General features: G+C 52.3%; 1 protein-coding gene across 4 annotated transcripts in view; it reads left to right on the top strand.

The window, feature by feature from the left end:
* The first annotated feature begins 3,972 nt into the window (after window positions 1-3,972).
* Window positions 3,973-17,814, top strand: part of APBA2 (amyloid beta precursor protein binding family A member 2) — a 138,554-nt gene continuing 124,712 nt past the window's right edge. Inside the window, exon 1 of one of the 4 annotated variants that reach the window (XM_086364123.1) lies at window positions 3,973-4,240. The gene's annotated coding sequence lies outside the window, so the exon portion shown is untranslated. The remainder of the gene's footprint in view (window positions 4,241-17,814) is intronic. The other 3 variants (XM_086364124.1, XM_086364120.1, XM_086364122.1) reach the window with 3 other exon arrangements.

The following is a 17,814-nucleotide window of genomic DNA, read 5'->3' as shown; positions in this document are numbered from 1 at the left end:
CGTGCCATTGGGAGGAGCCACAGGGTGGGTCTGCAGGCCTGTTAGACCCACCTCGGTCAGATTCAGGCCCAGACTTCCCTCTCCTGATGACCACGAGCCCCCACTTTGATTCTAGAGCCCAGGGATATTTTGCTTCTTAAGGGTTTTTTAAAAAAATTTCCTAGGAAAGAACATCACTTCAGAGACAAAGTCCAGCCATCTTCAAAGATCTCGGGATTTCCTTTTTTCCAGAGCATATGTGACCTTCCAGGGCCCCTCTGGGGAGAAGTCAAAGGAAGATTTACAGCATGTATTTGCAGCAATGCTGCAGGACCCATCTTCAGGATACTCGGCCTCCCCTTTCATCAAGGGCTTCTGAGTCTGGAAACTGACTTCAGTCTGGAAATGTGACTGCTGCTCATTTCCTTCTTTGGGGTCCATTAGCCACCATCAGAGGTCATGTGGATCAAAGCATTCTGGCTACACCTGTCTTCTGCTCATCACAACACAGGCACCCCCTTGTCTTTGGCAGTGAAACATGCCACTTGGATTTTGCCACCGCGGAATCCCACCATCACCAAGGACACCAGGGGCATCTCAACAGTGACCTCTCCCAGCGGCAGACCCAGTCCACAGAGAATGTGCACAGGGTCTTTAAGTAAGAGAGGCTGCTGGTCTTCCGAGACCCAGACCGGCTGGCCATTCCCATCAGCCAGAAACTGAACCCGTTCCAGACAGACTCAAGGGTCAAGATTCTTAGTGCCCCTGGCCTCTACTCAGATGGTGAATCCCAGACCTCAGGGTCCTGCTCCTTTCCAAAGCATGTCCACATAGGACACTTGTAAAGCCTTTGAATTCAAATGACATTGTAATTCTGCCATATTCACAAAGCCCGTGTTTGACTTTTGGCAAGGTTATCTCTATGGCTACAGCAAATAAAAGATTCTCTGGGGGGTCTGATAAAAATTCTCTGGTTTTCTGTAAGCTCCAAGCTTTAACCTGGAGTATGTAGTTTTTCTTTCTGCCAGGTCTCTGGTGTAGTAAGAGACCACCCACCGCACAGTCTTGGCATCACCTTACTGACCTTAAGGGCTGAAGTCACCTGCCCTTCCTTCCCCACCTCATCCCCTGCCCTGCCCTGAGTTCTGGCTTTAGTAAGGACGTTGTCCAATTGCAGGTGGCGTGGCCTGAATCGTTGCTGTTGTTCAGTCATTGAGTCATGTCTGACACTTTGTGACCCCAAGGACTGTAGTCCGCCAGGCTCCTCTGTCCATGGGATTTCCGAGGCAAGAATACTGCTGTAGATTGCCATGCTCACCTCCAGGGGATCATCCCGACCCAGGGATTGAAGCCACGTCTCCTGTATTGGCAGACGAATTCTTCCCTTGCTTAGCCACCAGGCAAGCCCTGTGGCCTGGATTATTGGCAGCTTGTTTCCCATCATTAAGAATTCAGCATGGGACTTCCCTGGTGGTCCAGTGGTTATAACTTTGCCTTCCAGCGCAGGGGATGAAGGTTTGATCCCTGGTTGGGGAGCTAAGATCCCACATGCTTGTGGCCAAAAAAATCAAAACATAAAACAGAAGCAATATTGTAATGAATTCAATAAAGACTTTAAAAATGGCCCACAACAGAAAAATCTTTAAAAAGGGGGGAAAAAAAAGAAAAAAAGAGCTCAGTACTGTGTCCAGGGCCCAGGACATGATCGCACTTACCCCAGAATCTATCTAAGAGGGTCTGTTTCCAGGGACCATGATTGGTACCTGTGCTGTGTGAATCAGAGTCCAGGCGGGGAAACAATCCACACTGGCTGTTTTTAAACAGAGAGACTTAAACACAAAATTGTTTCAGCAGGATGGGAGGACTCAGTGAGCCAAACTAGTTGACGATTAAATCATATCTGCGGCTGTGGCCAAGCTCTGGGTGAGGGCACTGGTGTTAGCATGTCTCACCCGCTCAGTCCAATCTCATCCCACCCTCCCAGGCTGCTCCCCCAGTGACTCTGACAGTGCAGGCTGCTCCTCTGTCTGCCCCACAAGGGCCTTTATTGCCTATGAACCAGGAGCGGGCCTCCAGCCAGTCTGCCATTGCTGCAGCCCAGGGCCCAGGTCAGTGTCTGCCACCAGAATTTTTTCTTTTTACTTGGAAAAACAAAAATTGGAATATAGTTGCTTTACAATGTTGTGTTATTTTCTGTTGTACAGCAAAGTGAATCAGCCGTATGTATACATATATCCCCTCTCTCTTGGGCATCCCTCCCTTCCCACCTAATCTTCTCATCCCACCCCTCTAGGTCAGCACAGAGCACCCAGCTAAGCTCCTTGTGCTATACAGCAGCTTCCCATTAGCTATCTAATTTACACATGGTAATGTATTTATGTCAGAGCTACTCATTTTGTTCCGCTCTCTCCTTCCCCTGCTGTGTCCACAGGGCCAATCTCTGTGTCTGTGTCTCTATTGCTGTCCTACAGATAGGTTCATCAGTACCATTTTCCTAGATTTCACATATATGTGTTAATATAGGATGTTTGTTTTCGTCTTTTTGACTTACTGCACTCTGTATGAGAGACTTTTTAGGTCCATCACATATACAAATGACCCTATTTTGTTCCTTTGAGTAATATTCCATTGTGTATGTATACCGCATATTCTTTATCCATTCTTCTGTTGTTGGACATTTAAGTTCTCTTCCTATCCTGGCTACTGCAAATAGTGCTGCAGTGAACATTGGGGTGCATTGAATTAGTTTTCTCAGTGTCTGGCACAGGGATTTTTTTTTTTATAAGATAAATGATTAATGATGAAATCAGTTTTCACAACCACTTTCTGAAGAAGCAAGGATCCAGTTTGTCAGTTGAGACATCTCAGCCTCACCTGAACCACATGGATGGAGCTGGGGTTAGGTGGGAGATTTCTGGAGAATGCCAAGCAGACAAAAACCATCACTGGAGAACGTCAACATCTTACAGCACCCACTATTGCAATGGTGACCAGCATGATTTGGCTCATTTTACACCCTGGGTTCAGAGGTGTGCATGTGCCACCAAGTCTTGTGACTATCCCTGAAGGCAAGTCATGGTATTTCCCCGTTTAACAGTGGAGGAAACTGAGTTGTGCAGAGAGACACCAGCCCAGGTCAGAAGCCCCGGCTGAGTGCTGGCCTGGCTGGGATCCTCAGCCACGATGTACACAGCTCCTCGGAACAGGCGTTTCTAGACGTCTGTTCGACAGAACAATGACCCCCGAGATGCCCACATCCTAACCTCTGGACACTGAACATCCACCTTACAGGAAAAAGAGGCTTCGTAGATGTGGGGAAGGGCCGCCAGTTGGGCAGATTTTCCTAGATTCTAAGGGTGGGCAGAATCGAGTCACTTGAGTTCTTTTTAATTTTATTGGAGTATAGTGTATAGATTTGGGTCCTTCTCCGTTTAGGACGACAAGGAGGGAAAGGGCTGGGGTGAGGCCCTGGGGGAGGGGAGGCCAGTGGTCAGGCCAGGGCAGCACAGGATATTGGGAACGGGGTGATGGGATGGTTCCCAGGGGCCTGGGACGCAGCCAGTGATCTATGGCGGGGTGGCGCTGGGGGCCTGCCCTCCAGAGGGGGCTCTCAGAGGCCGTGATCTCCCCGCGACTTCTGCGCAGAGCCGAACAGGGCGCGGTGGGCAGGACCTTCCGTCACATGCGCTAGGGAGCCCACCAGGGGGCAGCGTGGCGCCCGGGGCAGGTGCCGGCGCAGGGGTACCTCGCTGTCACCTGTTCCACCCGCCGGAGGACTAGACCCCCGCGTTTCCTCATCCTGCAGGTGCCAGGCGAGCCGGGGAATCTGTGCTCTCCAGGGCCTCGAGGCCGGCCCCACAGGACCTGGGCCCCAGGTGCGCCCCCCGCAAGTCCTCCGAGAGTCGGGGCGAGGGCTCGGGGAGGGGGCTGGGCGCGCACGCATCTTTGTCCTCCTCCTGGTCTTCCCGCCGCGCGCTCTCGCCCGGCGAGGGGCGCTGGCGAGGCCAGGGCGGGGCGGGGCGCGGGCGTCCAGCCGCAGGCCGGTGCGGGGTGCGCCCGCGGGCCCCGCTGCGTGGGCCGGGCAGGAGCGGCCCTGCGTGCCGTATGCCGCGTTCGGGGCGCGCCCGCCGCTATCCAGCTTCCCGGGCTCGGCAGCATCTCGGTGCGCGGCTCACAAAGAGCTGCGGCGGCGGCCCCGCGCTCGGCCTTGGGGACACAGCGGCGGCGGCCGTGCACCCGCACGGCCCGGAGCTCGGGCCAGGTAAACCGGGGTTCGGGCCGGCCGACCCTTCCCCAGAGCGGCCGCAGCCTGGGGGCGCCGGGACGGGCGCGGGGGGCGCGATCGGGCGGCGCTGCGGGCGGGGGGCGCCGCGCGGATCAGGAGTACGGACCGGGCGAGCGCGGCGGGGCCGAGCTGGTGGCTCGAGCATCCCGGGCGGGGGCGCGGCGGCGAGGGGCGACTAGGCGCAGACCAGGGACGCAGACCCGCGGCGGCTGCCCGCTCGGGTCCCGCCGGGCTGGTCGGGCCGCTGGAGTATTCCGCGGCCCCTCTCGGCACTGGTACTGAGTCCCTGTGAGGGGCGGTAACTCCCGAGTTTGGGGTCTTTTCTGGGTTCCCTGTCACTCGGGAAGCCGAGCCCCGGTTTTCTAGCCCTCCACCCTTTTCCTTTATAACGAGGCCCAGCGGGAGAAACTCCTCAGTTAAAAATTCCACAGTCGGGTTCCCCTGGGCGGCCAGCGCTGGGCTGGGGGCGCGGCGCGAACCTGCCCCGTCTTCCCAGCCCCTTTCCCCTCGGCCTGGCTGCTACTGATGGTCTATGCGAAGGGCGAGGCCCCCGCCCCCGAGCCGGGCTGTGCCCCGGGCGGGCCAGGCAGCGGGCCTCGGTGTGCCAAGGCCGCGGGGCTGGGGACTTGGGGGTCGAAATTGCCCTGGACCCGGTGCCGAGGGAGGGTAGCTAGGGGCCCACCCTTCCCGAGCCTCGCTGAGCATGGAGGCTGAGATTGTACCTGCTTGTCTCAACTTAGTATTTACTTGCAGAAGGAAGACTTAATTTTTTTCACATATGTTTGGATCCGGCCTGATAGGGGCCAACCTCAAATCTGGTGGTTAAGCCAACTCATAAATGGCCGTGGGGACGGTCAACCCCCAAGTGGGGAATCTCCTTTGTGCCCTTCATCCCGTAGGCTGAGCTGTCCCTGACCTCTTCAGCCTCTGTCCCTTTTCTGAGAATACCGCCCCCCACATGCCCTCCTTCTTTCTCTTTGAGAAAAATAATGTTTTTGGGAATAATGACCTGAAGGCTTCCAGGGTGGGAACCACACAGCTTTTCCTGGGGTACACGTTCAGTTTGCTCTGCAGGGTACCCACAGCCTGGTGGATGGCTCCTTTCCCAAGCCTCTGGGTTAGTGGTCCTTCTGGTGAGGTGAGGTGAGGGGGAGGGTCTTGCCTTCTCTTGGGGGCTTCCATTCTTAAGGGGACACTGAGGGTCCTCCAGCCAGGATGCCCTGCCCTGTGCCCTCACTGCTGGGGGGCTGTCCGTCCTGCCTCCATCTGCACTCAGGAAAGGGGGTTGGTGGCTCCTGAGCAGCAAATGACCCTGGCATGGAGCCTGCTGGCACTCAGGATGGTGTCCAGGGTGTTAGTGAGCGAGTTGGAGCTTGCTGAGGAGTCAGCTTGCTGAGTGGGCTGCCTCCTGGGTGGGCACTGGCAGAGAGACCCTTGGATGGGTCTCCAGAGCTGCACTAGGTCTGGGTGGTGGCCCTAGTGACAGGCGCCCTGAGAGTCTGCTGTGGGGCCTGGCTCTCCAGACCTCTGCTCATTGGTTGGGGAGCAAGGTCGGGCCCCTCCCCCATTGCCTGCCTTCCCATCTCCAGGGTACTGGGCTTCTCTGCCTGGGAGAAGTGTGGGCTGAACCAGATGGGGTGTGTGTGTGTGTGTGTGTGTGCACACGCGCGCGCGCGCACGCGCGTTCCTGCCTGTGTGAACAAGAGAGGTGGGGTGGGCACTGGCACGTGGACGAAGCCTGTGTGGTCAGTTTCTTAATCTTTGGCCTCTTGCTTGTGTTCCCGGTTGCCCTGGGCTGGACTTGTGGTTTGTTAACTTGGCTCTGCCTTGGTACTTCTAACCCTTTAAAAAAAAAATTAGTTTCACAGGGATAATTGGTGGGGATGTATTGTGAAATGGAGGCGCATAAATAATCCAATTTGCCAACTGAGCTAAGAAATGCGGGATAAAAATAAAAGATAATTGTAAAAGACACCAGTCGCACCCCTGGAGCTGAGAGGGAGTGCCAAAACACCTTAATGTTTCCTAGACACAGCTGAGGAACTCAGGAAAAGCTCGTGTGATGGGAAGTTTGCCTGGGGCTGGGCTTTGTTTGACTTGGGCAGCCCTGAGGTCTGTGGAGGGACAGGAGCCCCAGGGCACAAGCACAACCCCTCCCCTCCCACCAGGCTTCAGCTCCGCCTGCGCACTCCTCCCCATCCTAAGCCCTGAGCACCTGATCCAGGGACTCAGCAGGTCAGGGCCTCTGGTCACACTGGGGTCTGAAGTCTTGGACAGATGTTTGTGTCGGGGAAATTTGGAGGACTGGGTGCAGGTGGCCACAGAGGGAGGCCCTGAGCTGGCATGGAGGGCTTCCTTCCAGAACAAGTGGCAGAAAGCAGCGTTCTGCCTTGAGAAAGTGGCAGAGAGCTGGGGTTCCTGAGCCCTGACCTGGCAGGAATGGGGAGTGACGTGGACACTGACGGTTGTGTGGCTCCATCCCGTTGGTCATGTCTGAGATGATTGTTCACCAAGTGGGGCCTAGGTGCCCAGTTGGTGGTTGATAGTTGGCTGTGTGCCCACAGGGGGATTCTCTGGCCCCTTTCGAGGCCCCACCCACCACCTGGGTTGGCTCCAGCTGGTGCCTCAGAGCAGCCTGCAGGCACGGGCTGACTCGGCTGTCATGGGTGCCTCTTCCCTGCCTCTCCTGTGGGCAGTCCTCCTCTCTCCCAGTCCTTTTGGATGCACAAGGGAGCCAGGGAGGACAGCGACCTTGTTGTCACGCAGCCAGGCTGTCTCGGTGGGGCTGAGATTCACGAGTCTTCTTGGGAACCCCCGACCCCGTTTCGGCAGGTGCTGTTGCTGCCTGACTTGTGATTTCTATGCTAGCTGCAGGGTGTCCCGGGCTGGGCTGGGCTGGTGTCCCTCACTCAAGCCTGCAGTGTCTCCCCAGGGCCCTCTCCACACCCTCAGCCTGATTTTTATTTCTGCAGGTTTATTTCCTCGCTCCCAGCCATGCCGTCAGGCAGGCTCATTGCCCAGGCTTGCTTTGTGTCATCCCCACCCCATCCCCACCTGCCACCTTGGCCCGTGTCTATCTTTGATCATCCCAGATGAATATGGATTTTTCCCTTCTTCTCTGTCAGTTGCCAAGTTTGCTGAGCTCCTGCCTGCCTCAGGGCCTTTGCACTTGCTTTCCATCTCCCTGGCATGTGCCTCCTGCATATGTCCACCTGGCTTGCTCTCTCACTCACTTCTGTCTGTATTTCAGCTCCCTACATAAATTAGCATCATTTCTGCCTTTCATGTTAACCCTCACTTCTCTGTCTGTATTTCAGCTTCCTACATAAATTAGCATCATTTCTGCCTTTCATGTTAACCCTGCTTTGTGTTTCTTCTTAGGACCTAACACAATTTATGATATATATACTTTTATTCTGTCTCTTACCACTCCAACATAGAGACTGTGTTGACTTCTGTGTCCCTGGAACAAGAATAGTGCTTGGCACCTGGTTGACCCTCAGCCCAACTTGTTAAATGGATGAATGAATGAATGAAACCCCAGGAGCATCGTGCTTCCTTCCAGTACAAGCCTGGTGCCCTGCTGCTCCCTTCCCCAGACCTCACACCTAAAAACAGCTGCATTCACAGCTGGTCCCTCCCAGACCTCCAGCAGAACCTTGCCTACACTGGATTGGCAGGAGAGAGTGATGGAGAGGTGGGGGGTGGGGCAGGCCAGATGTCACATGGCCGGAAGGCCATCCAGCCCCAGTAGTGGGTGTTCTGATCCTCCATGGAAACTCCTCTGGGATTCTCGATTGTTTGGCTGGTCAGCTCTCAGGCTGTGCCTGTGCTCACCTCGGTCGGTCATGGATGTGCTGGGAATAAGACCCCCTCTGGCTCAAGTTCCCTACTTTCTTCACCTAAGTTTCTAAACTGGTCTTTCCTCTTATTCTCCCTACCTGATTCTCCCCACCTGATTCTCCCTACCTGTGCTCTGGCCCCACTGGAGGGGCCACTGGTTTTATAAGGAGGACAACTGTCACTGATCTCTGGGGCCTTGGGTGAGCCACCAGCCCTGGGCGCCTTTCTCAGCCTCTGTCATAGGTGCCTGATAGCACTTGCCAGGCTGGTTTTGATCCCAGAAGAAGTCCAGCACTGAACTGAGGTGAGAGGTTGGTGCTCGGCCAGAGCTTCCTGGATGCCAGTGGTCACAGGCTGGCTGTGGCTTCTTTCGTTTTACTGGGAGTTTGAAGGGTCAGCTTTGCTGGCTTTACATGCAGCCTAGTGGGAGACTGTCATGCTTCCTACACTCTCAGGTGCTGTTCTGATATAAGGGGCTGCATCTGTGGTTTTATGCATGAAGGATCAAAATTAAAGAGACAAAATACAGGCTTGAGATGCTGGCATCTCCTGACCACACAGATATTTGCATCTTGTGGGTTTTCTGGAAATGGAAGCACTCTGGCATTTGAAGGTGGTTTTGGATGGAGAAACTGACTGGGATGAAATACACATCACTGGGCACTTTTTATTTTTTTTAAAGATTCTTTTGTTGTGGAGATATTTTTTTAAGTCTTTATTGAATTTGTTACAATATTGCTTCTGTTGTTTATGCTCTAGTTTTTTCGCTGTGAGGCATGTGGGATTCTAGTTCTCTGACCAGAAATTGAACCTGCACCCCCTGCATTGGAAGGTGAAGTCTTAATCAAGGGACCTCCAGGGAAGTCCCTCATTGGGCACTTCTGTGTGTTGCCTTCTCTTCCTTAGTATGTGCTGTTTAAATAGTTCTTTGCCAAGCATGAGAGGCATGTCTTCACTTGGCAGCGAGGTAACCTAGGACCAGGCAGTGGTGACTTGCTTAAGGCTGCTACTGTTTCAGGCATTGCTGAGATTGGTTGGTGAGCCTTCAGAGCCCATGATGTCCCTCCCCCACAATCCCCTATCACCTGCATCCTCCCTATCTCCCCCCTCAACATCTCAATGGGGCCCAGTTTGCATAAGATTTATTTTTAAACTGGGTGGGCATGACTAGGACTTGTGACCACCTATGTGATAGGTGTGTACATGTGCTCAGTTGCTCAGTTATGTCTCACTCTTTGCAACCCCATGGACTGTAACCTGCCAGGCTCGTCTGTTCATGGGATTCTCCAGGCAAGAATACTGGAGTAGGTTGCCATTCCCTTCTCCAGGGGATCTTCCCGAACCAGGGATCGAACTTATGTCACCTGCATTGACAGACGCGTTTACTGCTGAGCCACCAGGGAAGCCTATGTGATAGATACAATTCAGGAGCTCATTTTCAGCCTGTGCTTAGATAATCTGGTGGTGGTGAACTGTGTACCTTGAGCTCTGGTGGTTGGAGAGTTATGGACACATCACAGGTAACCCTGGGGCCTTCATGGGGACAACAAGAGGGCCTGGGAGCTTGCCGCCCAGCGCAACTGTCGTTGCTGGGTTTGTAAGGTGTTTTCCTCTTTGCATTTGGAGGTATCATGGGTTCTTTGCACTTCCTGCAAGCGACTTAGCAGCAGCAGCAGCCCCTGGACTAAACTCAGCTAAAAAACACTCAGCTGTGAAATACTTAGGTACTTGTTCTCAACAAATTCTAATTAGTCAACAGTCAGGAAGTAGGAGACCACTAGTGGCATTTAGAATTTTCATTTGGGAGATAGATATGTATCTATGTGTGATTTGTTGTTGTCCAGTTGCTCACTTGTGTCTGAGTTTGTTCATAACCCTATATATAATAGTATTTTTAAAAAATATGTGTTTATTTATTTCTCCATGATTTGGTTTTACATTCATGGAATTCATTCTCCAGCAAGGCAGCTCTAAACATGAATTTCTCTGAGCTGTCATGTGCATCGCTAATTTCCCTTTAAAAAATGTAGTTTAAAATGAATAACCAACAAGGACCTCCTATATAGCACAAGGAACTCTGCTCACCGTTATGTGGCAGCCTGGATGGGAAGGGAGTTTGGCGGAGAGTGGATACGTGTATATGTATGGCTGAGTCCCTTTGCTGTCCACCTGAAACTATCACAACATAGTTAACCTCTATACCCCAATATAAAATAAGAAGTTTAAAGTTTGAAAAAGAAATGTTGTGTAGTTTTCCCCTGTTGGTCTGTCAAAGTCTTGGAAAAATCCATTGTTTGGAAACTAGGAGACCTGTTTGCTGAGCGGGTGCCTCTGTTTAGTGATGATGGATTTCTCACCCCACCTCCCCAATCAGACAGCAGGCGTGTAAGTTGCTCCAGTGAAACTCAGTTTGTGTTCCTGGGTCTTCCGGTGTGATGATGGGCCGTGTGTTCTGATATCTGTGCGTGTCACTCAGAGCCGGTGACAGCTGTCAGGGATGGGGAATCGGGAGGTCCAGGAAGCCTCCAGCAGCCGCTGGCCAGAGAGGGCCTCCTCCTGAGAGGGGCACATCAAGGCCTGCTCTTTCCTCCTTGTCAGCCGGCCACTGCGGCAAGGATGGAGCTAGACCAGATGTGGGTGTGTGTGTGAGCGTCTGTTACAGTAGAGCGCCCGCTCGGTGCCAGTCACCGGGTGTGCTCTGTGTGTGTGTCCCAGCTCGCCTGCCAGGCCTAGACACCAGGTGCTACCTTGGGACTCTAGCTGGACCCCTCTGGTTGCAGTGAACCCTGGTGGCTGACCACTGGAGAGTGGGTCCTGGTGCTGCCCACCTGGCCTGACCGCTTGAGTGCAAGTCCCTGAGGCAGGTCTGACCTCAGCCCTGCCTGGACGTGCCTTTCTCTGTGTCCATGTGCAGCAAAGATTCTGCCCCTGACCTTTCCCTGCCCTTTGAGGGGCAAACAGGAGGGAGCTGGCGTGTGGCAGGGTGGACATGCCATCAGCTCTCTGCTCTTGGGGGGACGTCCCTGAGCTGAAACTCTTCAGAGCAGGAGCCCCTCCAGACCGAGAACTCTTGATTGTGTGTCTCCTTTGGGCTTTTTCAGGTTTCGGCTTTTCAATTAATTGCATTTCCTCAAGGAATGGTTTTCTTCTTGATCACAGGCTGATCTGTGCTTAATCAGCAGTGAGAACAGAGCTGCCTCAGTGGCTGTGACACCCCTCCCTGCCTCCCCAAAGGCAGAGACATCTCTTGCTGCGTCCACTTCATGAGGGAGTTGCCCTGGGGGGTGGTCCCTGGATATGGCAGTATTCTCTCCACTCCTAGCTTTGGGAACCCTTCCTTAACTCTGCATGTGTTGCTCCTTTTATCCATTATGAGATGACTTGTCTGATAATGGAAAAAGGGGTGCCAGGCACTTTAATGGCAGCCCCTAGCATTTCCCTTCCAGCCCTCTCATCTGTGAGGTCTCTGCAGTGCTAGTGCAGGGGCAGGTGCTCTTCTCTTTAGTTACCCCGGAACCCTTTTGCCAGGGGCTCCATCCAACCATCCATCCACCCATCCACCCATCCACCCATCCACCCATCCACCCATCCATCCATCCAACCATCCATCCATCCAACAGGTATTTCCTGAGTGCTGGCTGTGTTCCATTATTCTGATCCCTGTCTTGAGCTGGGTGTAGTCAGGAGAGGAGTGAAGGGGAGCTACTGGAGGGTGTGGGGGGATCAGATGCCGAGTGTGACTCTGGCCCCAGAGTGTCTGCCCCCAGAGTATCCCAGGGTGAAGGTGTGAGCACCCAGCATGGGGCGGGGGGGACTTGGGTTAGGTACCCCATCCTGAAAGAGTGGGTGGATTTGCCCATCTAGAGCTCAGGCCAGAGGGGCCAGTCTGGAGAGGGTACCCAGTATGGGGGTGAGGGCTGAGTGTTTGGTGGTAGGATAATGTGGTTTGGGCAGGTCAGAGCAGGAGATGGTGGGTCTTGACTGTCTGGGTCTTGAGCAGCCTTGGACGTGTGGGGGCATCTCACTGTAGTTGGGGGCAAAACAGATGGGAAGACAAGTACTCTGTCCCGTGATGTATCTAGGAGGTGTTTCCATCACTCAGCTTCGGGGCCCAGTGGACCATGGGAGGGGTGGTTAAGGATGAGGAGGGGGGGTGTGCTGAGAGCTGGGGCGGGTCGGGGAGGCTTGGGGAGTGGGAAAGGACAGAGCTCCCTGCTTGATGTGGGCAGAGGCTGCCATGTCCACATCCTGGCCTTGCTAGCTCAGATGTTTAACTTTACCCTTTAGAGATTTATAGACTTTCTAGATTAAATCACCACTGTTCCTCTATAAGAATGACAAAATCCCTGGCAAACCATAAGTCATGTTATTAATTTGCTCACATGGAGTTAAACTCCATGGCCCCGCTGACTTATTTGGAAGGACAAGGGATGGATGGCTGGGAGGGCTCTGTCCAGTTGTTGCAAGTGTGAAAGTCTAGAGGGACCCAGGTCGAGGTAATGGGCTGTCCTCCCCAGCAGGCGGCTGTCCTCGTCCCATTGCCAAGGCTCCTGGGGACTTTCTGGCATCTGTAGGGAGGGGGACTGAGTCCTGCACCAGCTGTGCAGAGGGCAAGGGCAGGGGGAAGGAGGGAGTAGCCAGGCTGCAGGTCAAAAAGCTGGGCTCCAGGGGCCTGTGCAGACTGGTGAGCTTTTGGAGGGGTGTCCTGAAGGGCTTTTCTCTGGGGCCCCGAAACCCTGGGAATTCACAACTCGTCTTTTCTTCCTCTTTTGGGCTCTGATGTGCTATTCATCCTCTGGGTAATGAAGGGTCAGAAGAAAGTCTCAGGGCTTCCCTGGTGGCTCAGTGGTAAAGAATCCACCTGCCAATGCAGGAGACATGGGTTTGATCCCTCTTCTGGGAAGATCCCACATGCTGCGGAGCGACTAAGCACATGTGCCACAACTACTGAGCCTGTGCTCCACAGCAAGAGAAGCCACCACAATGAGAAGCCTGTGCATCACAGCTGGAGAGTAGCCCCCACTCGCCATAACTAGAGAAAAGCCTGCACGGCAACGAAGACCCAGTGCAGCCAAAAATAAATAAAGAGAACACGTCTTAAAGCTGTTTCCCTTTTTAGTCAGCCTGCTGTTTGCGCTGGCACAGGTGGGGTAGGTATCATTCCCTCTCCAAGGCTCCTGGCTCTGGGGGGACCCGGCTGAGATGCTGGCGAATGCCTCTTGCATGGCTTACTGCCCTGTGCCAGCGGTGGAAACTGCCTGCTAGCTGCAGGGCAGTTATTGTAGGAGTCAAGATTTGTTGGGAGAAAGATACATTTGTTGGGGGATGGGTGCTCTCTGTGTGCTGACCTTTCTGCCTTCAAGGCCCATGTGGCTGCTATAGGTGGTGGTTACTGCTGCAGGAGGAGCAGGTCTTGCACTAACTCTCCTGGTGGTTTTCATCAAACACCGAGAGTATGCTGCAGTTTATGTTGACTGATGTCTCAAACCAGCTTTCTTCCTTTACAGTGATAAAGAGAAGTTAGACTTAGGTGTATTTGTGTGTGTGTGTGTGTGTCTTTGTGTGCTCAGTCAGTCAGTCAGTCGTGTCCGACTCTTCATGACCCCCCATGGACTGTAGCCCGTCAGGCTCCTCTGTCCATGGGTTGCCATTTCCTCTTCCAGGGGATCTTCCCAGTCCAAGGATTGAATCCACATCTCCTGTGTCTCCTGCATTGGCAGGTGGACTGTTTACCACTGAGTCCCCTGGGAAGTCCCTGGTGTATTTAGCATCCAATATTTCAAGGCAGAAAGCCAGAGGTCACGCTGGTGGCATGGCTGCCTCTCTATGGTTCCCACGTGTGGTACCCATAGCCATCGACAGGCCATCACTGTGCAGACCTGGTCAGCAGCTGCTGCTGACCGATGCGGAAGAATCCGTAAACACATGCATTTGTATAAATATAAATATTGTTTAATGTCCCAAGTAATGAGCACTTCCTTGAAATGACATTAGCTCTTGTTTCAAGGAAGTGAGTGGAGGCATAGCACATTAATTTGGGACTGAATTTTGTCTCGCTCATCCTGGTTACTGACAGTGGTCTTCAGGTTCTCATATGTTTTCCTTCTGGAAACCATCCAGGCTGATAGGGGCCTGGAGGCTGTGGTGGGTGTTCACTGTCCAGAATTCATGGCTACTCGTTGCTCGCATCCACCTGGACCTCACGTCTCATGGCCTGACACCAAAAACATGTTTCTTCTCCACACACGTATTTAGTGGAAAATGTTCTAACAGATTACTCATTTTGAAAGTATGCACTGTCCAAGGAAAAGGAAACAACTGAAGAGAAAAAGGGCCCAGAGACATTTCACCCCTTAAAAAGGCCCAATAACCATATGGAAAGGTCCTCAACTCCATTAGTCATCAAGGAGGGAAATGTATATAAACTGTAACCGTGTTTGGATTCTCTGTAGAACCAGAACCAATAGTGTGTGTGTGTGTGTGTGTGTGTGTATTGTTCGTTGTTGTTCAGTCACTGAGTTGTGTCTGACTCTCTGCGATCTCATGGACTGCAGCACGCCAGGATTCCCTGTCCTTCACTTTCTCCTGGACTTTGCTCAGACTTATGTCCATTGAGTTGGTAATGTCATCCAACCATATCATCCTCTGTCGCCCCCTTCTCCTCCTGCCCTCAGTCTTTCCCACATCAGTCATGAGGTCTCCTGAGTCAGTGAGTCAACTTTTCGAATCAGGTGGTCAAAGGATTGGAGCTCCAGCTTCAGTCCTTCCAATGAATGTTCAGGGTTGATTTCCTTTAGGATTGACTGGTTTGATCTCCTTGTTGTGCAAGGTACTCTCAAGAATCTTCTCCAGCACCAGAGTTTGAAGGCATCAATTCTTTGGCGCTCAGCCTTCTTTATGGTCCAAGTCTCACATCTGTACATGACTACTGCAAAAACCATAGCTTTGACTGTATTAATCTTGGGGTTTCCCTTGTGGCTCAGGCAGTAAAGAATCTGCCTGTAATGTAGAAGACTGGGGTTCAATCCCTGAGTCAGGAAGATCCCCTGGAGAAGGGAATGGCAACCCACTCCAGTATTCTTGCCTGGGAATTTCCGTGGACAGAGGATCGTGGCAGTTTATAGTCCATGGGGTCATAAAGAGTCAGACATGACTAATAGACTAACACCTTCACTTCACGTCCAAACTGCCAGTACACATAGTGTGTATTATATATATTTGTTTTTTTTTTTGGCTGTGCCACACTCTGCTTGTGGGATCTTAGCTCCCTGACCTGGGATAGAACCCAGGGCCCTGTCAGTGAGAGCGCCAAGTCCTAACCACTAGATGGCCAGGGAATTCCCCACAAGGGTCCTTCTGAGAGAGGCAGAGGAGAGTGGAAACAGAGGAGAAGGCAGGGACGATGGAGGCAGAGACTGTCAAGGATTGTGACCACATGTCAAGGGTTGTCAGCAGAGGTGATCACCCCTGGAGTCTCCAGGAGGTGAGCAGCCCTGCCGACGCCTTGACCTCCGTCACTGAACCTGCTTCCAGACTCCCAGTCTCCTGAACTTGAGTTGTTTAAAGCCCTGTATCTGGGGCCCATTTCTTCCAGGGGCCACAGGAGGCTAACAGAGCCATCAGGACACGTGCACCAGAGCGTCCAAGGCAGGTAGTTGTCACCCCAAGCTACAGACAATCCTAGGTCCCCCAGCAGCTGCTCCCCTTGCACCGAGGCTTGTCACACACGAAACATCCTGCAGATCTGCACATGTGCAGTAGCCTGGAGGAGTCCTGGCACATAATGCTGAGCCAAAACCCCAGACATGAGAGTCCTTAGTTCCTCCAGCGTGGCTCCACTGATAGGAAGGACAGCGGGCTGCTTATCCATGTGGGGTGGGATGTCGGGGTGCCCTTTGGGAGATGGTGATTGGAGGGGCACCAGGAGGGCAGAGGGCTTCTAGGGGATGCTGACAATGTCCCATTTCTTTTATTCTTTGTTTTTTTTTTTTTTGAAAATTTTATTGAAGTAGAGTTGATTGATAATGTTGTGTTAATTTCTTCTGTACAGCAGAGTGACTCAATTATATAATTCTTTTTCATATTCTTTTTCCATTATGGTTTATTGCAGGATTTTGTTTTTTTTACTTATGACCATAGAAATCTTTTAAAAACTTTTTATTTTGTATTGAGGTATGGCCAGTTGACAGTGTTGTGGTAGTTTCAGGTGGACAGTAAAGAGACTTAGCCATACATATACATGTATCCATTCTCCCCCAAACTCCCCTCCCATCTAGGCTGCCACATAACATTGAGCAGAGCTCCCTGTGCTGTACAGTAGGTCCTTGTTGGTTATCCAGTTTAAATATAGCAGTTACCACAGGATATCAAATATGTTTCCATATGCTATACAGTAGGACCTTGTTTATCCATGCTCTGTATACTAGTTTGGACCTGCAAATTCCAGTCTCCCAATCCTTCCCTCCATCACCCCTCCCTCTTGGCAACCACAAGTGTGTCCTCCATGTCTGTGAGTCTGTTCCTGTTTTGTAGGCAGGTTCACCTGTGCCAAGTTTTAGATTCCACATGTAAGTGATATGGTATTTGTCTTCCTCTTTCTGACTTCACTTAGTATGATCATCTGTATTGCTGCAAAAAGTGTCTCATTTCTTGTTCTGCGTGTGGTTTGCATGAGTGGGTTCAAATTTATGATAAGGACGTTTTCAGTACCTATATTAAACTTCAATGAAAAGTGGGGAAAAAAGAGCAGTATAGCATCTTGGAATCTTCAAGGAGAACTTTAAATTGACTGACTCATGGCTTCTTTTCCTGCTGGAACAATAATATCAAAATCAAGATTATATTTAATTTAATGTGAGATGATTAAATGAGGCCATTCCAACAAGTGCTTATTAATATGCAGATACACACTGTGTTTTCAAAATGAAATCAGAGTCCATAAACCCAAGTAGGATGCTGAGATCTCCGGTCAAGTAATTGATATGGATTCATTCTCTCCATGAAAGTTTTCCTTATGCACAAAGAAGGAGCTGAGCCCTTAAGGAAAACCGGACATAAACAGCCTGAACATTTGAGGGTCATGTGCTCTGTGGTGAGTGGGAAACCAGAGAGTTTTAGGAAGAGACCAGAGTTTGTGTGTGTGTGTGTGTGTGTGTGTGTGTGTGTGTGTATACAACTCCTTTGGGTCAGTGGGGGGTGTGTGTGTGTGTGTGTACAACTTCTTTGGGTCAGCCCAGAAATTTTAGTTGGGTGTTCTGTGGGCCCCCTGCCTGGTGCTTTCCTGGCCACCCTGCCCAAGATCCTAGAGGTCTTGCTGTCTGTGCCCACAACTCTCCCCGGCCCCTCACACCCCTCCAGCTGTGCTGGGAGACTGTCCATCAGCTGCCCACGCAGTGACCACTTGGCTTCATGGGTTGTATCCTGCGTGTGGTCATCACATCTGCCCTGGGCCCGTGTGGTCTCTGCTCTTGCTCCGTCTGAAATAGATGAGATCCACAGCACAGTGGTCTCTTCCGAGGTGGTCCATGGAGATGCAAAGGGGGTGGGGTGGCACCATGTGGCCTCAGCAGTTCTGGCAGTGCTCCTGGCTCCACCCTGATGGACTCTCATCCCTGACCTGCTGCTGGGATAGCATGCCGGCTTCTCCTGTGTGGTCTGAGGATCAGGACCGGGGTCTGAGGGGTGTGTTTGTCCAGGCGGAGGCTGGG

Source organism: Bos grunniens, chromosome 21, assembly GCF_055505025.1.
Source record: "Bos grunniens cultivar Pamir isolate PY7600 chromosome 21, Bosgru_T2T1.0, whole genome shotgun sequence".
NCBI lineage: Eukaryota > Metazoa > Chordata > Mammalia > Artiodactyla > Bovidae > Bos > Bos grunniens.
This window is presented reverse-complemented; position numbering and strand designations above follow the sequence as displayed.